Source organism: Amblyomma mixtum, chromosome 7, assembly GCF_055824585.1.
Source record: "Amblyomma mixtum isolate Tamu chromosome 7, ASM5582458v1, whole genome shotgun sequence".
Lineage (NCBI taxonomy): Eukaryota > Metazoa > Arthropoda > Arachnida > Ixodida > Ixodidae > Amblyomma > Amblyomma mixtum.
The window spans coordinates 29,632,260-29,659,144 of NC_143018.1; the positions used below are offsets into that span (position 1 = coordinate 29,632,260).

Below are 26,885 nucleotides of genomic sequence, written 5' to 3' on the forward strand. Positions count from 1 at the left end.
AAGTAAACGTGAAAGCAAAAGCTAGCAGTATCATACAGGGAAAAAGATAAAAAAAGAAAGCATTCCTGAGAAGAATAACAGTATAGACCGAAAGCCGAGTTCTAAGTGCGCACCATAACAACAGCCACTGGGCAGTGTAAGCCAAAAGGAGCAAGAAAAAAGGTATAACAGAAAGGCACAGACAATACAAGAACGCAAAGCTGTGACATAATAAACAGCTTTCGAGCAAATCGCTATCCTTGACTGTCAGTAAAAGATAAGGTGAGCTGAACACTGGTCCCCGGCTTTTATCACACACTATCTGTCACAATCACACTTTCGCACATTTATATTAAGAGAACGATGTAAACATGCGGATGAAATTACGGACACATTTTGCTGACGCAACAGAGCCATATAACGCTCTCGAATTAATAACGTCCGCTAAGCCCATAAAAAAGCAACAAGCTTGCTCAATAAAAGAACTAAAATAGGCCATTTCGTGGCTAGACAGGTGAACAGCAGTTTTATTAACACATGATATCGATCATGCCGAGGCACCCTCTAAAAGGGTTTGTCACACACAGTTGCAATGTCTTCTCGTAGATTACGACAGGGTTCATCTGTTGCCTTCACCTGTCATGGCATTATATGTCTCCATTACAGTCGGCGCCACGACGCCGATCTCCAGACGGGCATCAATGACCGCCGCAAGGCACAACGTCTCCAATGTGGGTGAAAAGTCTAGCGCGTGCAGATCAGTCAGTGCGACCTGGGCGAACTGGTGGTACGCGACAAGCTGCCGATCTCGTGGAGGTGACTGACCTTCTCTGATGCGCGTCGATGTGCGTCCACGAAAAAGAAACGCCCGGTCTCCATTCACACAGCACGCCTGGAACACTCTGGCACAAGGACCCGACCGCCTTGGCCTCACTTGCGTCCATCGAGACCTCCCTGGGTCGTACTTGTGCAGGTCTGTAACGAGTGCGCGCTGCTCTGTGTTGTAACCTCCAAAGATGTACATCTCTCCGTTGTACGCGAAGACGCTATGACCAAAGCGCACCGTTGGGGCTACGCCTTCTACGTGCGGGCGCACCCAGGTCAGGTTCACAGTGTCCAGGTAATACACCGAGTTGCTGCCAGGCGCATTTCCGAAAACATAAATACGGCTACCAATGGCACAGCACGAATTAACAGGCGGGCACGCTGGAACGTCTCCAGTTGTGTGAACTCGATGCCACTCGTAGGAATCCAGGTCAAGGAAGTGCAACGTACCTTCCTGTAGGTTGCCGATTATGTACATACGGTTCCGCACCACGCAGGAAACGCTGCTGAGATAGCTCGGCTCATCACCGCACACCTCAGGACGGCTCCACGTCATTGTGCTGGTGTCGAAGCGGTATAGGTTGCCGTGCGAAGCCAGTCGCTGGGCCTGTCCCCGAAGACCGCACACGTACGCACAGTCGCCGTAGGCTACAACCTTAAAGTTTAAAAACCGAACCGGCCTATCGCGGGGTAGCGGCTGCGTCCTCTCAAGACACCAGCGGTAGCGCTCAGGGCAGAAAATGTGCACGTCGACGAAGTTCACTTCCGAGCTTCTGATGTCGAAAGAGTATATCTTGCCATTAATAGCGACAGCCATGTGGTTGACAGCTCTCGGAACACCTTGCAGTTTCAACGTCCACATTTCGAGGAAACAAATATTCACCGTTAAAAGGGTTCCAGGTATTTTTTTTTTGTGGCTTAAAGCACGTGACTACTCAGCGGAAATCTGAACTGTGTCTGGGTCTGGAAGTGGCTGACGTACTCGCGCGCAACGGCGAACTGCCGTTTTTTATAGCAAACTTCATACTAAAATACTATTCCGCGGAATTCCACGCATGCGTCTTAACCTAGAAAAGAAACATCGCATGAAAGCATATGAAAAGAAGCACGTCCAATTTGATACAGGCTTTCGCTTGATATGACACTAATCTAGCGCGCAGTCAGCCCTAGAGAAGCGTGCCGCACAGTCATATCTGGTTCTTTGTAAATATGGATGATTTGTACCAACTCCTGCAAAATTTGATGCTTGTGGGGACATAAGAGAACTGCCTAGTGTTAACCCTAGTGAACGTAACAAATTTCAGTTTGTGTGTGTTCCACTGATTTTAAAATTTCCTCGAGGCGTTCGTTCACGCTTATTCCCATTTTGCGCTTGCAAATAAAGGTAACACTTCAACGGTTTCCGATGCGCTACACTAACTTTGCGCTGTGCGCAATCGGAACGGTGGCACACGTCACCTGCTCTGTTAATTTTGTTGTGTCTGCTACCAGCCTACTCAGTTTTTTTGGGGCAGAAAAGAACGACTTTACTCTGATGTTCCATGCCACCTGTTGTTCGAGATCCCGTGTGTTTACAGCACTTCAACTGAGTTCTTCGCCTCTTCCCGAACATTGTTTTCAGTCACTTCTTACGCCGCCACGGTGGCTAAGTGGTTGTGGAGCCCGGCTGCTGACCCGGAAGACGCGGGTTCGATCCCGGCCGTGTAAGTTGAATTTCTGTGGAGGCAAAATTCTAGAGGCCCGTGTACTGTTTGATGTCAGTGCAGGTTAAGGAACCGCAGGTGGTAAAAATTTCCGGAACCCTTCACTACGGCGTCTTTCGTTACTCCGCAGACCTCTTTCGCCGAAGCAGCCGCTTACAGGTAAACACCAGCCCACTTTAGGAGAATGCAGCGGCTCTGCACCGAAACCATTGTGACTGGTAGCCTGTGATGGTTTGTGCACTGCGCTTACGGTTACAGAATTAACGGTGCCCGGATTAGACAGGTATGGTCAACTTCGCATCGATCACATGCCTTTTCGTTGCTCTGAGGTGGCGTCACCGGTGTGTGACGCTTCTCGCCAGTTTCTTCTCGTAGCTGACGCGCATGTCAGACTTCTCCTACTGAAGTTCTAGAGAAGAGGAATTTATTGTGAGCAAAAGTCCTGAAGGGAACGGCACAGCCATGACAAAATAACGTTCATACTTGCTGAAATTAAAACTTTCTGCGCATTGACCTGACGCAGCGGCCGCGTCAAAACAGTGTCCTATTTTTTGATCGTGAGCATTCCGAATGCTATCACAAGAATTGCACTACTGCACCATCACTTTATTGTATGCCAAATATAATAATGTCAAATAGATTTCCAAATATACGCCAAATAGGATTAAATATATGCCAAATAGAATGGAATATAATATGTCAAATAGAATGCGGAACCTCATTATGTACCTGCGCTAGACGGCTTTAGATTTCGAAACCAAATACTAAAAATGAAGTAAATGAGCTGAATAAGTGAAAGAAACATTCATGGTAGAGTATCATGGTTTGCTGGCTCTTTAGTACTTCATTCTTCAAAATATTCGTAAGGAACAGGGGTGTGCGATTACAGAGAGGCGGCCGATAATATAAGAGGGAGATAGCTTGCCGGACACAGTAAACTATGTTAATCACGTTACTTTGAACCATCCTTTCCAAACTTATTCTCTTATCTAAACGTGCCCATTCTCATATCTAATGCCATGGCGCTTGAAGGTAACGCAAAAACTTAATTAAAAACGTCTTGTGATAGGCCGATTTGAAAATAGGATAACGAGAGAAATTATTAAGGCTGAGAATGTAAAGTCATGGAAAGAAGCTAGCGGGATGCAGATTCGCGGGGAAAAAGTAATTTCTTCTTCTTGCTCTTCTTCTACCAGATAGAACAAGAATTTCTCTTCACGGTTCTATGTTTTTGATTGGCCTGTTGTGAAAACGCTTTCCCCCGAGTCCGCATCCGGCAAACTATTGTCCACGACTCTACTTAGAAAGGATGTATACCATCCCAAGTTTTATTAGATGAACGCACGAGCATGAACCGAGATCCCGTATCACGGCGCCCAGTGCGGATTACGCGGAATAGGTGCGTGCGAGCAATGAGTTGGAAGAACATGGTTGTTGGCCAGTCGGTATGACATCATGAGGAGCAAAACATCCCTTCTTTACGCAGACGATCGGAGGGATTTGTAATCAACCCGAAGAACCTGTAGGCCAGAGAAGCAGGGAAAACGGCGCGGCAGCTTGTCCCTTTTTCTGTTCTTTCCGATTTTTTTTTACGACGAAAAATCCTATATGCTACCCGAAGCCCCACTCACAGTTGAGCGCACTAGAGCACCGATCGAAGTATTGATACCGAACACATTGTAAAAACAGCCTTACTCCGCAGAAGTACGTCAACAAGGATGAAATGGCGTGCAATCTATCTTCCGGATACAAAAGCGAGCTTCTGCGCATCGCATATATTTTTAGAAATTTGTTGTGTAGCTGTCTCTGAGGGAGGGGGTAAACAAAGTTCTAATTATAACTCATCCCGCCAGAGCTGAGCATTAAAAACATTACTTCTGTCAGATAGATCAACAATTAAATTTTGGCAAGGAAATACTTAAAACAGTCGGTTATGTTCCATTAACATTTTTTTGTTAGGAAGATAACCATTGATTTCTTGCTTCCTTGCTTCTCCTTGTTCAAATGAACTAACTAGGACTCTAAGAAACATTTTTGCTCATACGACGAAATAAGTATACTACGACACGAACTGAGAATGCTACCTAAATTATAACCAACCTTGTATGCCCGCTTGGGTACAACGAACATTCATGTGTTAACCTCGGATATAACGAATCTAAGTATGCCACAGCGTGTACAACGAAATTCTGTATCCACATTGGGTGCAACGAACATAATGTGTTAACATCAGATATAAAGAATGTTCGGCTGCTAAGGGATTGAAACGATCTGCCGACGGTCACTAAAAACGTTTTTAGATGTAATGCAATTTTTGACTAACTAGAGAACAGGTTAGCGACAATGTTCTGGGAAATCCCAACACACGACAAGCCCATGTCACAAACAGTGGTCTACCAACTGAGCTACAGCCACGGCTGTCCGACGTACTGACTTCGGATATGTGTGTTTCTTATGGTCGCACGCAAGCATAAATATATGTCAGTAAACTGACAGCAGGCCTGCACCACTAATGCCGGTTTTCCGTACTTCGATTACTGCCAGATCTATGGCCTTCTTCCTAATTCGCGCCAAATAAAAAACAACAACAAAAAGGTGAGGCCCTTGTACAGGGCCTAACTACAGAAAGCCCCTGATTTATTCTGGTCACAAGCATAGTTTCACCGGCAGGTTCTATTTTGAGTCCTAAGCTCTTTTCAGACCTCTAATGTTAAAATGAAGCTTCCAAGTTTCTAATCGAAATGAGACTCCTACAACATGGAGCTGCACTGCATGAGCTCATAATGAAGGCACCCAAACATTTTAGCACGTTGCTCTAAGCGACGCAGCTTTCTCCGCTCCCGTTCAACATCTCAACAATAGATACCTCTAGCATACCGCGCACAGTGTTGCCGTTAGCGGAGTACCCGGAGGCCGCCCACCGGCGCTGAGCACGCGCTGATTGGTCCCGATGCTGCAGGTGCAAGCGCGGCAGCCGGGTACGTGGCGCCGTATGGCGCCGCCTAGGCGATTTGCGCAGGCGCATTGACTGCGGGCGGGCTCCCGGTACTTCCGTACCGGTAACGACAATACGGTACACTGTGTGCTAAAGGTGACTATTCATTTCTGCACACCAGACGAGGACTAAGAGATGGGGCACAACGACCGCGGCGAATGGACTTTTAAATAGCGCTCTGTGTGTCTTCTTACGTTCACCTCTTCTCTGTTGTAACGCTGAATCTCAAGTTGGTAATAGACGAGCTGGCCTATTCCTGTTGATACCGGTTATGCTCTTCTGCATTACTCACGTAGAATGACAATTTGGGCTAGTTGTTTCATTGATTAACAGGAGGCAGGGAAGCAAAACTGGAAATGAAACGCAGATTGAATATTATGTTATATGCAGACAATACCTAATACCTTCATTAATGGGAGTAGTATAACGAGTTTGATAAGTCATGCCGTACACTGTAGCTTACCCAACAGCAGCTGTTCAAAAGAGGGCTATCAGATTCATTCACTCCTCATACTCGTACGACGTGAGAATATCATCCCTGAAATCGCAGTCAGGTCTAGCTAATCTTTCTACTCGCCGTCGCATAGCCAGTCTTGTCCTGTTTCACAAGTTCTTTTATTCACCACTAAAACAAGAACCATATTTTGCGCACTTCCACAACGCAGGTCCCGTCGCATCGGTCATTCTCTTCAAGTTTTGCGTCCACGTGCCCGTACCACTGTTTTTGCCAACTCATTTTTTTCTCGTGCAGCAGCTGACAAGAACGGCCTTCCCCGTAATATTGCTGCCATAACATGTCCAATATCATTTTCAAGCACTGTTGGTTCCTGCATTTTGTAAACCCCCCCAATTATGTAACACCCTGGAAAAGAATCCTTAAGGAAAATAACGTGAAGTGAGATGAAGCCTTACACTAAAGCGTTAGGATTCGCTTCCCTTCTGCAATTTCTCAAGTTACCCAGGCATTCGTTTTGTAACCCGTTGTAACGTAACCGGTTGTGAGAGATACTCCCGGAGCACGTTAGTACCGGGTTTTGCTTCATATAACTGACTGAATTTATAAAGTGAACCCTCCAGACATACATGACTATAAACATAAACAGCAACCAAGTCGTTGAGTAGTTTCTGCAGTTTTAAAAAAGGCTATCATTGAATTCATATTTAAATGTTTTATTAGCATCTTGTGATCAAACAATCGCTGACTTCACAGCCACGCAGGGAAGGAGTCAAGTTATAAGAAACGAAGGCAAGATTGAGTACTGAAGCTTAAAACCTTGTCTTGGACGATCCCTTTCTCACCAAAAAGTCAATCGATGTCACACAGTTTATTAAGTCTAATGAAGACATTGGCTTTGGTTTTTCCATAGATATTCAAGACCTTTTTTATTCCGTGCCCAAAGATCGTATTTTACTGTCTGTTAAGGAATGCATTGAGGAAAACGGCGACGTGTCATTCCAGAACTTAGCAGGATTGTCTGTAGATAATTTTTTAGCCTTATTGCAGTTTTACTTGAATGCTACTTTTATTGTTTTTAACGACCAGCCTTTCTTGCAGCGAAACGGCATTTGCATAGGGTCATGTGTAGCACCAATTCTCTGCGACATTTTTTTAGCTAAGATAGATAAGCGGCTGGACGAGAATTTCAAGGCGGGGGGGAGAGTTTTAAAAGTTTTTAGATATATAGATGATTTTTTAGTACTTTTAACAAAGCAGGAGACTATCACCTACCCTCTACAGTAGGTGATGTTTTAGATGCTTTTAACAAACACGGTCTTGGTTTGTCTTTTACCCGTGAACTGCCCGAAGTTTCGGTTTTATAGTTTTTAGACCTTAAATTAACGTTCTGTGAAGGACACGTCTGCTGGGGCTATTACCCACAAGCAAAGAAGGAGTTGTTGCCGTATGACTCGGCGCACTCCAAGACTATCAAGAGAGGAATAGCGTCGCTGTGCTTGGAATCTTCTCTCCAAAAATCGTGCCCACATCAGATGTTCCAGAGCTTTAATTATCAGATAAGCCGGCTTGTGGCTGCAGGGTTTCCCTGGTCGGTTCTGACAGCAGTTTCTGAGGCCATCCTTCAGAAGTTAAAACGTGGAACGAGAAAAAAACGGCTGATACTCTTCAAAAGGCCCCTAAGCCAGAGGTCATGCCCTACCTCCACAAAATCTCGCACAACCTCAAAAAAGCTGCTAGCAGGCATGGAGTACCTGTTTTGTTCTCGGCTCCCAACAAGTTCGGAAAGCTCTGTCCGCGCATTTGCAGTGCAAGAAAGCGCGAGTGCCTGAAAAAGCATCAGAAGCCGTTTGTAAGGTGTTCCACTGGGGTGGTTTACTCCATTCCCCTGTCTTGTGGAAAGTTTTATGTTGGCCAAACTGGACGTTGTGTCAACGACCGTCTAGAGGAACACGCCCTAAATTTAGAAAACAAAAACGAGAAATACAAGCATACTGTTGCACATGTAGGTAAGAGTGGAGCATGTGTGGCCCGGTTTGAGGAGACAAAGGTTCTTGGTAAAAGTAAAGTCAGGACCGCACGGATAAGCCTAGGAGCCTACTACATACAGAAACTTAGCAGCGAGTGTATGAGCGAACCTTCTCTATCTTTGTTCCAGGCTGAGATTGACTATTTTAGTGCAGCTACCAGATGATTAGATGGAAGATAAACGGAAGTGTGATGCCCTTGCCTACCCGCGTATGCGCTCGCGATTTGATGGCCCTGAAACAACCCCTGTTTTTGTTTTTTCTGTCACGATCACTCGGCCTACAAAAGGTGTGGCTTTCGACGAATAAATCCAGTTGACAGTTGGCGCTTTGTGTGTGTGTTTCGTCTCTCTTGTCCGTGTCTTTGTTTGCGCTATAACATTTCTACTTCAAGCTTAAACATAGAGGCCAAGCAGACGAAATCGCGAGTTCGTTTTGTTTGTTTTTCTATGCTATTTCTCTCTAATTTCTCTATGCTAATTCTGTACCTGGCCTCACCATTTGCTTTCTGGGCAAGACACCGCAACCAGAGCGCTCTGCAACTGTGGTGATGACGTGTGAGCTTGCTTGCTACGTCACAAATTGTTATCGGTGTTTGAAGCGCCTTCTTGAAAGTTTTCTGTAAGTATTAGCATAAGTATTGATATTGTTGTTTTCTTTTTCACTTTTACGTTAATTGCAAGTTCGTCATTTGGTACCAATACAATATAACCAAAAATGAAGCCAACTCCGAAAAACATCTGCATGGACTTTACGCTGCCATGTTGTCTTGTACGCCAACATGTCGTAATGTTTTTTCATGAAGGCTTCAACAACTGACAGGTGGAAATAAATCGTGGACTTTGCAGCAAAAATGCAGAGGTTTTTAAGAGATTGCGCGATATTAATGTCGTGTTTTGTTTTGTGAAAGAAGGTAACCCGCGACCACCCTACTCGCATGCTTTCTTCATCGCAACAAAATCAGAGCGATAGTCTTAAAAACAAACAATTTTTCCAGCACTGAACATAGCTCCAGGCGCAATGGGAGCTTCTCGTTGCACTTGAGAAGTGTTTCATAGCCCAAAATGACCCCGTGAAATCATTTCGATCAGGTACATTTGTCACTTGGCACTTCCTTATGCCGTAGAAAAAACCTGTTGCATTCGTTACGCGCGCTTGTTCACATTTTCTCTTTGAAATCTCCACTGCACGCAAATTACTTCCGGTTCACCTTTCATGGAGTGAAGTTCATGCCATATCCGCTCGCTTATCAGAGCCATGACCGATGCCGCGCAGCCTAGGCCGTAGATGAAGAGGTACACATGGAAAGTCTGTGGCGCGGGAATGTGCTCTCTGTTTCGTGGAGCCGCCGGCTTTTGGTGTCGCGCGGCCAGTCTCGCTTCCGAAAGGGCACGCAGCGTACGACGGTGTGGGTACCTGGGAGGAAGATGGCAGATACGCAGCAACGCAGGGAAACGCCGAGTGAGAGCAGCGAACCGAAGCTTACTCGTCCAGTCCTCTTAAAACACGGACCCGACAAAATGTCGTGAGTGTTGCGAAGATGTGCTTACTATAGAAAGTTTCGTTAGGTGACGCCGCCCTGGTTAGCTGGCTGCCTATCGTGCTCTGTTTTCAGCTGCCCCTGGCCCGGTCCGTGGCCTCGCCCGCCCCTGGATTTGCCCTCCATCGCTTCAGGAAAACTTCTTTAGCAATCGGTGCTTCGTACAGAGTACAGGGTAGAAGCAACTGAATACATTTCTTTTGATCTCCTTTACTCTTTTTATGGGGTAATCTATTTACTCTATTTTTGTTTCAGTGTTGAAAAGCTTCCTTGTGAAACAAACACCGAGTTTCTTGATATGACAAAGATGACAAAAATGAACAGTTACATCGTACAACGCGCTTTGGATATTTAGAAGAGAAAAACTGAGGTCCTAGAAGATCTTTTTACCAAACTCTCACTGTAGCACTTGGTCCTGTTCATAAAATGCAGTATACTCACTGGAGAACGCTCTCCCAACTGCCACAATAGTGACAACATTTTAGTAGTGCGCATCGCTACGACGGGACTGGAATGCAGTGTTGCGCAAATTTATCATAACAGAGAGAGAAATTAAAGGTGCCCATGGCTCAAGTCACCCGAGCCAGGATATACAGAGTGAAAGCTCTTTTAAGCATTGTTATACACAGTTTAGCTTTGGTTCATTGTTATTTTTGCAAGACTTCAGCGAGAGCAAATCACGTGATGCATCGCGCACAACAAGTGCAAGATCGATCGCTCAGAGCAGCGGTCTGCGCAGCGGCGGACGTGAGTGGCAAGCGCAAGAGCGAATCACGTGACACATCACATGCCACAACTGGCGAGGAGCAGCGGCCGAGCAGCAGCCAGCGCAGCGGTGGACACGACGCACAAAGGGATTGAATTTTTGAGCGCAATGCTCTGATATTTGTAATATTTCACTCTACTAATCAATATATCCGCAGATCTCGCATGGGCAGGCTTGCATTTTTTTGCTATTAACGTTTCTGAAATAGCTCAAGGCGTTTCCGTTTGCTTCCTATGGCAGTCTTACCTAGTCGAAGCGAACGAAGGAAACACTACAAAAGAAAGATTTTGCTGCGTATGCGAATAATGGACCATTATCTTCAATATTTCCATATCAGTACCTTAATCTTTCTGAATACTCAAAATGTTTGACCAGAAATGTTGCACATAGGGCCACAAAGAAAACAGGGGCAAGCAGGTCTAAAAGCCTGGAAGCCATGAGCATGTGCCCGTTGCCTAAGGGTAGCGCCTGCGCTGATCCATAAAATCTCCAGCTGTGCGAGTGAATTGACGCCGGTCTTGATGTCAAATGCCGACGGGGGGGTGGGGGGGGGATGAAATATGCTTGGGAAGGCGGCGACGAAAACGCTGCGTTGTCAGATTCTGTTTTGCGACGTCCTATCTGGACCAACAAACCAAAAGCGAACATGAAGCCACAGGTGTAGAAACGCCTTTTGGGCATATTCCGCTGCACACCGGACGATATTGAATATCCACTTACCTATGTGGGTTTGTTTCTAAAAAGAGGAGCGCCTGGTGCTCCATGAATATTCGCTCTCCAGGCACGAGATTCCACAACGACGCCTCGGCGACAATCTCCTCACTACATCTGGAGAGCACGGCATCAGTGCCTTCGGCGCCCAAGCGGAAGCAGTAGGCTATCTCCCGATTTCCTTGAATGCAGCCTGACCAGCACTTTCCCAAAGCTTTCATAATCGCCTCTATGTCCGGTGACATTTCGACGCGGAACTTGTAGAGATCCCACACTGCTTCCCAATGGTTAGTGGCACAGGGCAGCTTCGAGCCCTTCTCGATGAGAAGCTTCAGCTCCGCTAAACTACCGATGTCCTTCGAAATGCTTGGAACGCTTCGGATTGCTGTGATGGTCGTCTGAATGTAGTTCCCGAGGTAGAACATGCCGACAGACCAGGCTACAAGCATGACGCTGCGCTGAGCCAGCATGTCTCGGGGACTTTGCGATAACAAGCCACAAATTAGATAAAGAAAAACATGAGACAGGGAAAAGGGGGCTTGTCTCAGGAAAAGCTTCCTGGTCCCCCACAATCTCAGCGACTCGAATGCTCCCATAGATGTAAGAGCGATGAGTAACCAGGTGAACGAAATCCATGAGTCAATGAAGGCTATTGCGAGGGCGCTACCCTGCCGAGAGACGAAACACATTTCTGCGGGAGGATACTGGGCGTCTCTGAATAAGCTTGGAATAAGAAGAACGCTGCTCAGAGATGGAAGGAGGGTAGTGTCCACAACTCCCGCTCTGAATAGTTTTACATCGCATGTTCTTATGAAGTGCAGACTGTTGTTCAGTTACCTATGCACGTCGACTAGGGCAGCCGCAGCTGGTGTCCTCAGGGCATTCTCTACCGTAGTGAGTAGAGAGTCCGTGCCCAGAACGTGCTCTTTCTGTTTGGGGAAGGAGTCACATGGTTCGCCTGGATTAATAAAAAGCTGATGAGGCTCCATGATCTCTCGTACTTGGAATCTTCTGAATCTGTCAGCCGGAGCATTGATATCCGTGGATGTTAAGCTGGTAACCTGGCAAAATCCTTTGGGAAATAGTCTTAGAGCATCTTCGTGTCTATTAGCAGAAACGAAGCAGCGCACGTAAACAGCCCCTTAAGCAAAATCCTCGATAGCTTTCTGTACTTCGAGGCTGTGGCTCGAGTACCACGGCGCGAATACAAGCTTATTCTGAAAGCCAAACGACCACGCAGTTTTCCGCGATACGGAGCAAATTTTGGCGTCGCCTGCGTTATAGGGTTGGAAGTCGCAGAACAGCTCTCTTAACGAAGGCTTTACGAAAGTCAGTGGAATCGGTAGGTCGTTAAGCCGCGCACCAAGCTCTTTGGAGTGCTCCGGAGTGTAAATGAGGATACTTGTAGCAAGGGAAGCCTTCGAGGCTTGCATAACAGAAATCATTGTCGAAATTATGCTAGCAGGAGCGTGGTGGAGAATGACGGCGAGAACAAGATAGAAAAACGAGAATGACGACTGCTCACCAAACATTACTCAGTATGACATGGAAGCGTTTTTCTCCAAGAATATCTCTTTGTGCTGCTCCTTAGATTTTCTGTTTATCCACCTCATGTCTCCGGGAGGCCAACATATAAGACAATATCTACAGATGCATTTTACCGAGATGCTTTCTGTGCACCCAGATATCAAAAGGAGAATCTATGTCTATCAGCCCCTTTATAGGACAGAAAAGGTTTTTGTGAAAATTAAGGTTATTTCCCATCTGGGCAGCCTGAATAACTTAGCAAAAACATTTGCGCTGTTGCGTGTAGTTTGCGCCTCCAGGAAAGTATTTTCTTCAAGCTCAACTGAACTCGCGCAGTCTCTCACGTCTCCTAAGCAGCGCGACTGAAAGCACACTTTAGTGCTATGCGTTTCTCTCTTCTTGTGCTCTTTATAACTCCTAAAAAAGAACAGTGTTTCGTTTCTGCCAATCGAAACTGTCGCCAAGCTTAACTTCAATCTTATGGACCCTATTCAATCCAGGAATTGATTGGGGAAAACTTTCCCGCGGACAAGCACGGGGATAGAAATCAGCTTACGTGGAACCAGCGACATGAATTTAAAAATCAATTTCGGAGATACGTATCTCGTTTCGGAAACAACTTTGAGAGTACTGCGTCACTGCTGTCACAACCCCAAAAATTCAAAGATACACGCCTTATATCTTATGCCTTCGGAAGATAAAACGCTCAGCGCGTGTCCTCTGTGTTTTATTTTGTTTCAAGCACATGAGCAAGCCGTGAGCGCAAATCATCTTAAAACACAGCGTCGCAGCACGCTTTCCGGTAAATATATGTTGTGTAAAGTATCGCGCACCATATAGCGCGCCATAAAACTATGCAGCCCCGGTAATTTACTCTAAAAAATTCTGATCAGTGCTCTTCTGGCAACTCTCTTGAGAAATACGTTATCTGTATGCCTCGAGTTTTCGTTTTGTTTATCCTTCCGCTTGATTCGGCGAAATCCGCGAAGGAACGCACCCGACAATGCTGGACAGGAGTATCTTTTGAGCGGGAAAATGTCTATGAACGCAGTTTTTTCCTATAATATACGATTTTACTGTAAGAATCAATAAATCCGCAGATGAACCGACATCAGTCTCTCATTTTATTTTGTGCTAACGTTTCTCCTATCGTAAAAAAAACCTTCGCCTTTGGTTTTCTATTATAGTCTTAGCTGTTCGATGCGATCTATGCAAGCACTTTAAAAGACACATTTTGCTACATATCAGAAGAATGGACCATTGCCTTCAATTCTTCAATAACAGTATCTTACAGTTTTCCAATCTTCAAAATTTTTGTCCGAGAATATTGGACACGAAAGCTGGCACCAAAGGATGATTTGACAACAGCCTCTCAAAAAACGGACAATCCGCGTCAACTGCCGCTTCCATACAGTCTCAATAACCGGATGGGTGAAGCCTGACGCACAGTGTGCAACCCAGCACTGACGTCATGAGATTCGATGCGTGCTGGCACGTGAATGTCTTGCATACTTTTGTTTCACCCGTTCGCAGTTCTGTTCGTCTCCAGGGTACATATTAATAAGCAATAACGACCTCCTTCATCCTTTCGCTTTGTGGTGTAGCGTTAAGAGTGCTCGCTCTATGTGCGGCCCCGGTTCCGAATCTCACTTCTGGTGTTCATTGTTATATGCGATCGATGGTATTGTGTATTGTCACATTGTAGTGACGGTAGTCCAGCGGTCAGGAAGACAGCAACATGATTTGCAAACGAAGCTCTTTATTTGGGCTGACTTGCGCCCGCAAAAGAATTTAACAGCACGGCAGCGGCTTAACCAACAAATGTGCTTGTCACTCGCCGAACTGCGAATGCCGGACGCTCGCGGCATCGCTCAAATTAAAGCCGGCAAGGAAACTTCGAGATAACGGCTCAAGATCATGTACAGTAATCTGGAAAAACGTAGATGCAGCTCTTGATGGCTGGGATCAGTCGAGATTAGTCCGGTCGCTTCTCGCGTCACGAACAAAAAGGATAACACCGCTTTCCTGCGGCCTATAAATGCCTATAAAGCGAATACCTATGGCTATAAGAGAAGGCAGGTGGCGTAGGAAAGCACTACGACTGCGCCTAAATCTTATTCCTCCTATCAAGAGGCTGCGTATTGCGGTGTTCTCATCGATACGGCAAGCTTCAAAACATTTTCCATTTTACAGCCGCCAGATAGCTCTGGTTGCTGATGTGCACGAAACGCTTCGAGTCGGGACAGTTAAGAGACGGTGCTGATATAACGCGGATACAAATATTTGACTATTTTCTACCGAAGAAACTATTTAGGTACGCAAACACGTCAGAAAACGCTTGATGATCGACGCAACGTATCTTTATCTAGTGCGAAATAGCGCACAGAAACTAACTAAACATTGTTCGAAGTTCGGTGGTGGCGAAATTCTGAAGGCCTATGTGCTGTGTGATGTCAGTGGACCTTAAAGAACATCAGGTGGTCAAAATTTCCGGAGACCTTTACTACGGCGTCCCACGTAGCCTGAGTCGCTGTGGGACGTTAAACCACAATAAACCATTAACCAGGAACTATGTAAGGAGCAGGAACTGTGCGAAACGGGCGCGGTGTCCTTTTTTTTTTTCGGCACTTGTTCAATGCTTAATATATATATATATACTTATTCCACGGGCAATTTTTGCTGCACTGCTGCCTCCAGTTAGCTGGCGCGGAAAGATAGCGCCGGTGTGGTCGTTTCCTCGTGTGCTGCTCGACCTGCGATGACATGAGCAGTGCTTATTTTTTAGGCAACACACGTGTTTCATATGGGTCAAGTACATTTTTCACGTTCCTGGTGCAGACGTAGTTTATATCTTTGACTTTTATTTGCATGTTCGTTAATCACTGGCATGCTGGTCACCGGTACATCGATGGCACTGGCTGAAGAACGGTCGAGCCGTTAGCTCAAAGCTGGACAGTCCAAGTACACGCTCCCATTTTCTGTTGGGTGTTCAGTACGCCACAGGCAGCCTGCTTTAAACATCATAATGCTGGAACTAGCGTGGCCCTATCCCGAAGAGCGGTTATTCCTGAGCTCTAGTGGCTCATCTCGCGCTGTTATATTATAATCATTAAATTCCTGGTCCAACTGTAATAAATATCACCGAGCCACCTTGATCTGGTAATTGCTAGCATTAAAACATATCTGTTTCTAACATCCAGAAACTTCATCTCCTTGCCAGTTGTAGTCTGCGCTTGGTTCGTCTTTCATTTTCTCTTCTTTTTTGCTGAACCCAGACGGCGTCGTGATCTGTACAGACTGGGCACAAATAGCTATAGCTTTGAAACGAGCATCACTGAGGTGCCGCTTTGCCCCGAACAAATATATAATGCTAGATTTAGGAGCGAGGCATCGTCACTGTGTTAGCGCAAGTTCATTGTCGATTAGGTGACTGAACATTATGAAATAAAAATGGTAAAAAAAATTGGAGGACAGATTGAACACTTACCCGAAATAAAAGGCAGGCCCAGAAGAGAAATCAATAACATACCCATGCACAAAAAAGGCAATAAGCTTGGTCAGTCAAGAATTAAAATAGGTGATTTCCTATCTAGACAGGGAAACAAGAGCTTATAGGGACACTGAGGAGAAATTGAAGTTGGCTTGTATCGATAAATTACCCGCTCCTGATTACAAAAACGCCACTCATACTCACAACAAAGCCCTTGTAAGTAGAAAAGAGCAAGAGCCAAAATATAGCTATCGCTGCCACAGGCCAAACTCGCAAGTACAAGCGTGATGACGTCATAGGACACGACAGTGTTGCTAGAACCAATGGTTCTAGCAACACTGGGACACGAGAAGCCACCAGCCACTGAGGCTGACAAACGAAAGGTGCGCGGGTGAATACTGTAGTAAGTTTTGTTTTGAAACCAATAGTGCGCTTTTATCACAAAAGGAAGACCGACAAAAGACTACCTGAATGTTGTAAGCGAAGAAAATCAATACTTAGCGGCGGCACAGGCGGCCAGATGAGTTTCGGTATATTATGGCGCTTCGCGTCTATGCGCTCTGCATGCCCGCGTGGTTTCGTTTTTGACACGCCTCGATTTACAAGCGTGGAACACCAGAGGAACTCCAAGTGGCGCTCCAAATGCTAGTTAACTTTCGAAGGAGCCTGTTAAGGTTGGTCAGATGATCGCCACAGCCGATGAAAAACTATGATGGCACGATTTTCCGTGATCGTACAAGCCAGTTTGCAGTGTAAAGAACACCTTGAGGCTTCTAACGCTCGCCCGGCGAAACATGCCCGGTTGTGCCAGTCAACTTCCAACTACTTGACGCTCTGAGGGGCTGAGATCGCCGAATTGCAGGCCGAAGTTATTAGACACTTTTTGCATACCGTGTACCGTGTTCCTTTTACCGGTACCTGAGTTCCGGGAGCCCGCGCGCAGCCAATGCCGTGGCCGCCGCGATCTACTTCGATCGCGGAGGCCACGCCAATGCATGCGCAAATCTCCTTGACGTCGCCAGATTGCGCCATGTACCCGGCAGCTACGCGCGCGCCTGCATCATCGAGATCAATCAGCGCCTGCTCACCGGCGGTAGGCGGGCTCCCGGTGCTCTTCTATCTGTGCCATGAAATGCCGAACTATCAGATTTTGCAACAAAAAAATATTAACACAGGTCTGCTCAGTGTCCCGTTAACTAACACATGATGTCCAACTGCTGTTTCACCGCCTAAGATGTTTTGTTGCACACAGTTGCAACGTCGGCCCGTGGCCTACCATGGGTGTGAGCTGTTGTCTTCACTCCACACGGGCATCTATGAGTGCAACAAGGCACAGCGTCCGCACGGTGGGTGCAAATTCTAGAACGTGCAGATCGGCCAACTGCTCTTCGACGAAGTGCTGGGGCGAGGCAAGCTGTCAGTGTCCTGGAGGGAATTGACCAACTTTGATACTTTTCGAAGATTGGCCAAGAAACAGGAATGCCTTTCCCCAATCCCACAGCAGGCATTCAGCACACTGGCACAAGCGGCCTGTCCGCTTCGGTCTCACTTGCGTTCAGAAAGGCGTTCCTGGGTCGTACTTGCGCAGATCTGCAAATAGGATACTCAGATTCCGGTTGTATCCCCCGAATATGTACACCGCTCCTCTATACACGAAGACAGTGAGGCTTAAGGGTATCTGTGGGGCCACACCTTCTACGTGCGGGGCAAACCCAGGTCGAGTTGTCTGTGTCCAGGTAAAACACAGAGTTGTTGTAGGGCGTGCTGCCCCAAACGTAAATCCGGTTACCAGTGGAACGGGGCGAGTTTAAATGCGGGCATATTGGAGCATTTCCAGTTGTTTGAACTCAATACCACTTGTAGATATGCAGGTCAACGAAGTGGATATGCTGCACAGAACGCAGCGGTTGGCTACTAATGATGAACATACGGTGCCCCACCCAAACGCCGAATGAAAGAATCCTCGGCTAATCGTCGCACACCTCAGGACAGCTCTATGTCTTTGTGTTGGTATCGAAGCGGTAAAGGCAGCCGTCCGAGTCAGGTTTCCGGGCTCCCCAGCCACCGCACAGGTAATCACAGTCACCGTAGCGTACTACGTTCAAGTCTAAAAACATCACTGGTCTACAGCGGATAGTGCCTTAATCCTCAGAAATTCCCAACTGGAGTATGCAGGGTAGATAATGTGCACGTCGGTGAAGTGTCTCTCTTCGTAGCTGAGATCGAAGGAGTAGATCTTCCCCATAATAGCGACAGCATGGTTATTGACAGTTCATGGAGCATCTTTCAGCTATAACATCCACATTTCGGAAACACAAATATTCACTCTCAGACTGGATCTTGACCGTTATTGGAGCATCTTTTAGCTTTAATGTCCACATTTCCGACAGACAAATATTCACTCTAAGACTGGATCTTGGCCCCTGTTTTATGGCTTAAAGCAGGAGTGTACACATTATAGTTCTGAGGTAGGTTTGACTTTCCAAGAAGCTGACAGACGTGACAAAGAAAGTAAAAACTTGCGTTCTTATTAGAAAACTTCACAGTGAAATCCTATCCCGCCGCAAATAACGCGTGCGTGATAACCCTGAAAACAAACATCATACATGGTCTGTTCTGAAAGTAGTAGGACTCATTTTTTTAAACAAAATTTATTCAAGAGAATAGTACAAACGATTACAATTTTTCAAGGTATCACCCTTCCTCACCTACACGCTGCTGCCAATGAGTTTTACAGTTTTTGTACGCCTCCAGGAACGCCTGGACCGGAATGCTGTTTAGCTCCCTCGTCACGGCCTGCTGAACCACCTGTACCGATCCGTGATGTCTCCTCTCGAGCGTCGATTTTATTCTCGGGAATAGAAAAAAATGGCTGAGGCTTAACTTGGTTAAGCCTTGAGAATGCGAAGCATCATCGTGTCGCGTAATTTGGAGGCGCACAACCACAGCGACGGCGCGAGGTGGGCCCCCGTTTCTCCACTGTCGTGACGTCATCGTGTCACGTGGTGTGACGTCATGTATCACGTGATTTGGAGGCGCACAACCACAGCGAAGGCGCGAGGTGGGCCCCCGCTTCTCCACTGCCGTGACGTCATCGTGTCACGTGGTGTGGCATCATCGTGTCACGTGATTTGGAGGCGCACAACCACAGCGACGGCGCGAGGTGGGCCCTGTAAGGAGATAGCGCCACCCAACGTCGTTTGTGAGGAGAAGAAGAAAAAGCACGAGGAGCGCGTGCGGAGTGGTACGCCGGGACAGGTGGAAGAGGATTACGTGGGAGAGAAGAGAAGAGCGCGGTGGGCGACGGACGTGGACGAGTTCTGCTGGCTCCCCGAGTTCCGGGCTTGGGCCTCAGCCGCAGACGTCCGGGCCACGAGACCTGGACATCCATCGTCGAGAGCCTCAACCACCAGGCCCAGGCGCCACTCTTCTCCGTCCATCCGTCAGCTGCTCCACACAGCCCGCCTCTGGTGCCTACGTGGCCGTTCCGGGATACCAGACCTGGTGTGGTGGTGGAAAACATTTATTTACACATGCACTACTGGAGGTATTGCATGAGATGACCCAGAGGGGGCCAGCCCTTACAAGTACTAGGTGGAGGTCCCTAGTTCGGGACCCCAGTGGCGTCGGCCGCCGCACGGGCTCGCGCGACCAAGGCCCGTTGGGCCTGCAGGTCAGAGCAGCCGAGCAGGGCCGCCTTCCAGTCCTCCCGGGTTGGGTTGGGGTTACGGGGGATAGCAGGGTTAGAGGGGCAGGCCCACACCATGTGGTAAATGTCCGAAGACTTCTCCGCACAGTGCGGACAGCTGCCCGAGAAAGAAGGGTCGAAGTGTTTGAGAGGTGCCGGGCACAGCAAAGTATTGGTATACAGGCGAAGCAAAAGCCGCTCCTCCGCCTTTGAGAGACCTTTACACGGGCGGGGATAAAGACCATGGCCAGATTGATAATGTAAAACAACGTCTTTAAAGGAGTAAGCGGGAGTGAATTCGAGTTCCTGATCGTCGGGGTCGGAGGGGAATGTCCGGTGAGAGAGCGCGCGGGCGGCGGCGTCAGCTGCCTCATTTCCCTCAAGGCCCATGTGAGCAGGAGCCCAAACGATACGCCGGGGCGCGGGGTCCCCGGTGTAGACGCTGTTTTGAAGAATGCGGTATGCTAGATACGGTACCCAGCCCTGCTCGACGTTGCGACATGCCCCTCGCGAGTCGGAAATAATTGTTTTTGAATTGGAATCAGATGCAGCCAACGCAATGGCGACCTCCTTCGCGTGTGTTATGTCACGGGCTCGGAAAGTAAGGCCGTTCACTGTTTTGGATTGGTAGACGACTGCGGCCGTGTACCATCCCCCGTGGTGGGGGCCGGAGGCATCCACGTAGAATACGCCGGGTTTTGATCCATAGTGGCGGGCCAGGGCTTCCGCCCGCGCCAGGCGCCGGCCATTATGGTCTTCACGGTTCATGTTCGCGGGAAGAGGGCGCACGTGGAGGGCGCATCTCCACTGGGATGGAATACGTACGCGCTCTTCCATAAGAGTGGTGTGTTGGATGTGCAGTCGGGCAAGCAGGCGGCGACCCGACGATGTCTGTGAGAGACGTGTGTATTGGTTGGTCAAGTGGGCTTCCCGGAGCTCCCGAAATGTGTTCACCATGCCCAGCCCCAGGAGACGCTTGTTGGAGGTGTTCACGGGGAGGCCCAGAGCTCGCTTAATAATTTTGCGGAGGATGACTTCGAGTGAATCCTCGTCTTGCTTCCGCAGGTGGAGGTATGGAGTCGAATATAGAATTCGACTGGTTACAAATGCATGCGCCAGCCGCAAGGCGTCCTTACATCGTAACCCCCCGCGCTTGTTAGAAACCCCGCGGACCAAGCGGCCTACCTGGTCCCCCACCTGACGGAGTTTGGCCAATGTTGTTTCTGACCGTCTGTTTTGATGTATGAAGAGCCCCAGTACCCGGACTTCGATATTTTCAGGAATTGGACCTGTCTCAAGATGCAATGAAATTTTGGCTCTGCACTTTGGTGAGGGGCGTATGTGCACAAATTCAGACTTTTGGGTGGAGCATTGGAGGCCGCAGCGGCGAGCATAACGGTCCACTATGGTCGCCGCCTCCTGCAGGTTGGCCTCAATGTCTCCAAGGGAACCCTGTGTAGCCCACAGGGTGATGTCATCGGCGTACAGCGCATGCTGCACACCGGCGACAGCGCCCAGCTGGGCCGGTAGGCGCATCATAGCCAAATTGAACAACAGGGGAGACAGCACCGCGCCCTTGGGTGTACCCCTGGTTCCTAAATGAAAAGGGCCATGTTCTTTATCCTGGACTCGAATGTAAGATTGTCTGTCGGTTAAAAATTGCCGAATGTATTGAAAGGCGTTTTTGCCGCAGTTAGTTTGAGAGAGGTGGGTGAGAATGATCTCGTGGGTAACGTTGTCGAATGCACCCTTCAAATCCAAGGCGAGTACGACCTTGTCATTGTGAGGGCATTCGACGGGGTCGAGGACATCCCGATTTAGTTGTAGCAGGACATCCTGTGCAGATCTTTGTGGGCGAAACCCGAACATGGTGTCTGCGAAAAGGTGTTTGGATTCCATGAACTCGGACAACCTGTCACGTACCATCGTCTCCATGAGTTTGCCCACACAGGAAGTCAGAGAGATGGGGCGGAGGTTGTCCGTGTTGATGGCCTTGCCAGCTTTAGGAATGAAGGTGACAAGGGCGGTCTTCCACTCGATGGGGAGTGGCACTTCCCCAAGCCAGATTGAGTTAATGTAATTCAATAAAGACAGGTATGCCAGGTCGGGGAGGTTGGCTAACAATTTGACTGTAATTTTGTCCCGACCCGGAGCGGTGCCGCGTTTCATTTTTGTCAGGGCCGCCCTCAGGTCGTGGAGCTGGAACGGTTGATCCAGCTCAACGTTCTCAGAACCTGCATAAGAGTACGCCGGCCCGCGGGGGTCCTGTGTGGTGCACAAGTACTGGTCCCGGAGCTTGTGCGCCAATCCGCCTTTTTCACGACGCGACTGCGCATGCGCCCATCCCCTGGCGGCGGTGTCGCGAAACATATTGGAAGTGTAAACAAACCGGCTTCCTACGCGGCGGGGTGCTTTGCTGCAGCCTTCGGGCGCTCAGCACGACGCATTTGGCGATGCCTACGACATGTGTTGCAAACCGGTGCAATGCCCAATATGTAAAGGGAAGCAAAGTCGAATTTTTTCGCTCTCCGAACGCTTCCCGGGACCGCCTTCGACGCGAAGCGTGGATAAAAGCAGTTCGCCGGCTCGACGATTGTGGCCGCCCTTGCACCATCTAGCGCGCCGAGACTGTGCGGGAATCACTTTGTGACAGGTACGAACGAGGTACCGCGGTTAAATGCGTGTGCAGTCTATCACGAAATCTTTTATTCGTGGGAAGGAAGGCCTCGGCACCGCGGCACCCGGTCGCTGATCTCAAGATCGCGGTTTCGGTGCACACCACGACAGCCGCATTTCAGTGGAGGCGAAATACAAAAGCACTAGTGTGCTGTGTATGTCAATGCACGTGAAATAAGTCCAAGTCGCATATATTAACACGAAGCCCTCCACTGAAGCGTTCCACACAGCCCATGTGTCAGACGTTCAAATCCACGTATAATACCATGGCGTGCGCTCATCGCAGGACTGTTTTTCAAGAAACAAGCATAGGTGCACTGTGGCGGTAGCCTCACACGCCTCGAGTTCGTCACCAAAAATGGCTTTAGGTTTGTATCCCGGTAGGGCAAAAAGTGAATCGGTTATATTTAAGTTATCTCCAAAAGTTTTGCAGCACGCACATCCGTACGAATCCCTACGGACGGGCGGATGGTAAAACGGAAGAAAAAATAGAGGACACTCGAGGGAAAAATGTGGCCATTTCATCTGTTCCTACATTAAAACACTGCAAACTGGAATCGCACACCAGCAAGCACCTACGAGTTTGCAGGTTCAATATCGCGACTGTATGCAGATCGGCCTCCATGCAACTAAGCTGCGGCACGTTTTGATAAAGCTAAACAGCACTACCACCAATGAATGGGAAATGATCGGGGATATTTCATTGAACATTACGTTCCGAGAATGTAGCCTTCATCTTTGAAGCGGCGGCCCTTGCTTAGCTGGCGATCGTATAGCATGCCGGATGGTCGGAGATATTGAAGAATTTGCTCTTCGGTGGGCACAGCAGCCTGCCTCGGACTTCGCTCCCCCCCATCAGTCAGCCGTAGAAATTCTCCAGATACCAGGTGCTGCCCAGGACACGCCATCATCGACAAATTCCAACAAAACGTGCTCCGCAGCGGCACTCAGTCCGGCCTGGTTGGGCGCGCAGTACCCTTCCAGTGAGCTTCCAGCGTTGTACGCGAGGTGGCAGCACAGGAAAATGAAAAAGGCCGATTGAGTTGTGTTGCCCTGAAAGCTGTGTATTGCTCTTTGGAGGCGTTTTTGAGTTTCCATGCGTGTTTGCGTTGGGTCAATTAGGGCGCGAAAGAGCCGCCACGTGTTCCGGCTGGACATTTGCCGCGCGGCCGTATTGCATCGGACCACCCAGTTGGAGTCGGCGAGTTGGGCCGCATACTCAGCCGCTCGTTGAGTGAGCTCGGCGATGCGAGCTTTAAGTTTTCGGTTGTGCTTTTGCCGGCGCCACCGACGGACGAGGCAATGGCGGGCCTCCCAGAGGTGGAGCAGGTGGTTGTCCACATCCGAGACCGCCTCTGAGAGTTGAATTTGAGTTTCGGAGGAGCGAAGGCAAGAGACCAAATGTTGTGACCAAGACTGGTAGCCTTGCTCATGTATGGGTGTGGTAGTGTTATAATTTTGCCTGAACTTGGTCCAATCTGGGAGTCGGGCTGCGTTGTTGGTCGTGCGAAAGGATGGGTCCTAATCATTGTGTTCAGGAGGCAGTGGTCGCTGCCGAGGGTTTCCTCGGTGTTGACCCAGTCTGCATACTGAATGTTGCGGGTGAAGGTCAAGTCCGGACAGGTATCCCTAGTCACGGAGTTGCCTATACGAGTTGGATGGAGGGGGTTAGTGTGAAGAGTGAGGCCCAGCGTTGACGCAAGCTCCGCCAACTTGCGTCCCCGCTTCTCTTCACGACAGTAACCCCACATCCGAGCGGGAGCGTTGAAATGGCCCACAATCAGGAGGGGGTCCCGACCCGCAACTCTCAGCGCGCGGCTAAAGAGGTCCGCGAATGATACATTCGGCAATTTCGGATTGCAGTATACATTGAGTATGTGTAGCGGTGCATCCTGCTTGCGCAGTGGGAGGAGGGTCACCATTACATAGGAGTATTCAAGTTGTATGTCTAAGTCGACCTGGTTGGCTGTATAATTTCTATGGACTAACAGACAAGACGAGGGGTCCTGCTGGAACGTCGTATAATTTGTTAGTGCGGCGCCTTTCCCTGGCTCTTGGAGGGCAACCACGGCTGGCAAATGCTCAAAGGTTGAAAGGAAAAGTCGGAGGTCGGCCCGCTTGGAACGGGACCGGAGCCCCCGACAGTTCCACTGAGTAATCGTAATGGGGGAAGCCGATTTGGAAAGGGGGGAGCGCCTACACCGGGGGTGTCCCGCCATGCTCAGATTTAGAGGTGAGAGGTGGAAGTGAGGCTGCCCCCGAGCCAGATACCAGGGGCTGAAGCTCAGCACCTAGAGGGGGGCAGCTGTCTTCGTCATCGTCAAGGTCATTTACTCGACGGGACAATCTGGAGGGCCGACCAGATACGTCCTTAAGAGGACCGGCTCTGCGAGAAAGGCGGGTGTTAGTCGCGACGTGTTGAGCGATCATAGAGGGGATAGCCTCCATGACTCTAGCGATGAGGCGTTCCATCGCTGTCTCCAACAGGGTGTCAAATTTGGAATTTAGACGGGCTTCGAGTTCGGCAAGGGAAGGTTCCAGAGCCGGCGTCGCCGCCGTCTCGCTCTCCATAGCGTCCGTGCCGGAGTTACTAGGGGGAGGGGGAGTTGTTTTAGCCTCTAAGGCTTCAATTTTGGCAAGTAGCATCTCGTTTTGTGCCCGGAGAGAAGCTACAATGTTGTGGAGCTCAGCGTCCGCCGCCGAGCGAGGGGGAGGGGAGAGGATGTGGGAGGAGGAGGCAACCCTGCCTGAACCGCTCACCTGTTTGCCATTTTTGACGGCGTTGGCCCAGGAGCCGGTCGCGCCATTGTTGTCTTGGGAGCGGGCTTGCTTCTCCTGGCCGCCGTGTGGGGGCGTTGGTGGCACTTGACAGCTCTTGGCGTCCTTCCCGCTGGTAGGCGTCTGCCGTTTTGAAGCATCGCTGCCGATGCTGCTTGGGTGACGTGGCTGCCTGCCCGTCCCGCTGGATTTCCCGCCCTTAAGGGCGGCTGGCTTGGTATGGCGATATTTTGCAGTGCAGTCCTGCGAGTTCGTGGCATGGCCACCACCACAAACCGCACATTTTGGCTGACACTCGTGAGGGGTCCGCACCCCCTCTTTTACGGGTGCCTGCTGTCCACACAGGCCACACGTGTCTTGGGTTGGGTTGGGGCAAGAGTCCACCCGATGGCCGACAGTTCCACACAAGCTGCAGGCCGGAATAGTGCGGAAATATGGCTGCACTGTGATAATATCGGAGTTGTAGTGCACGTATCGAGGCCTCACCGTGCCGGCAAAGGTAAGCCTGGCCTTGTTTGAGGAGCCGACCTTGCGGATATCTAGTAAAGTGCCGTTCCTCCACTGCACGCAAGGTTGGAGAGACTCAGACGTCTCTTGGTTGGCCACCGTAATGACCCCATAGCAGACGTCCTCTTGATGTTCTTTCAGATGGCCGGCGAGAGGCACATCTCCTTTGGTCGATTTGATGGAAAACTCGCCTAGCAGACGGTCTGCGACGTGAGCGTTCCGGGTGGTAGCTAGGATCAAATTTTGCTCCTTGCATAGGAGGAGGCTCAACTTGGCCGCGTTAGGCGCCCCGAGGAAAGCGCCGAACGCTGCACCGAGTTCGCCGTATTCAAAGGCGTCCCGGATGGCCAATGATTTCCGGGGCTTGATGACGATGACAAAGTCGTCTTGGTTGAATTTTGGTAGAGGCTTGGGCCTCCATTTGGTCACGGGTTTGCGGCCAGCTTGGCGGGTAGCAGCAGCCTTGCCGGTGGTTGGCGTGGCGTTCGCCTCTACCTTGGTCTCTCGTCTGGAGCGGCGCTCAAGTAGACGGAGGAGAGATGCATTGCGGATCGGGTCCGCGGGCGCTGATTTGGGTTCCACAGTGACGGGAACGGTCGACCAAGACATGGCGTCCGGGTCATAGCCGCGTTGCAGAAGCGTTTCTGCCATCTTGCCGAAAGCGGCTCCCTTGCAGCCGAACGCCGGCGCAGCTGTTAGGCTTAGCGTCGGCGCCGGAGGCGGGTAGGAAAAACCGCTCTAAAATTTGTAAAAGTGGGCTCACCTAGATGAAATTGGTGTCCACAGATGCCGATGAACTTGCCAAATCCAATGGGAGCAAAATTGATGGGGTCCGATGACTTGAGCCGTGGCTCCTGCCAAAAAATGACGGAGCCGAAGCGCCGCACGTCTGGCAAACGCCGGCTGCCGCTCTAGTGGCTCATCTCGCACTGTTATATTGAAATGGATATTTTCCTGGTCGAACTGTAGTGGATATCACGGAGCGCCCCTGATCTTGTAATTGCTAGTATTAAAACATATCTCTTTCTTACTTTCAGAGACTTCTTCTCCTTGCCAGTTATTCTCTGCGCTTGGCTTGTCTTTCCATTTCTCTAATTTTTGGCCGAACCCGACGGCGCCGTGATCTGTACAGTTCGGGCACAAACAGTTGTCACCTTGAAAGGAGCGTGACTGAGGGTCTTCTTAGCCCGAAAAAACATTAAATACAAGATCTAGGAGC

General features: G+C 49.1%; 1 long non-coding RNA gene across 1 annotated transcript; it reads right to left on the minus strand.

Moving 5' to 3' along the window:
* Positions 1-836: 836 nt before the first annotated feature.
* On the minus strand, positions 837-26,568 carry LOC149335501 (uncharacterized). The gene is made up of 3 exons (XR_016284067.1): positions 26,430-26,568; positions 9,194-9,399; positions 837-954 (listed from the first exon to the last, which is right to left on the minus strand). It is a non-coding gene; the product is annotated as an uncharacterized LOC149335501 (long non-coding RNA).
* Between the last annotated feature and the right edge of the window lie 317 nt (positions 26,569-26,885).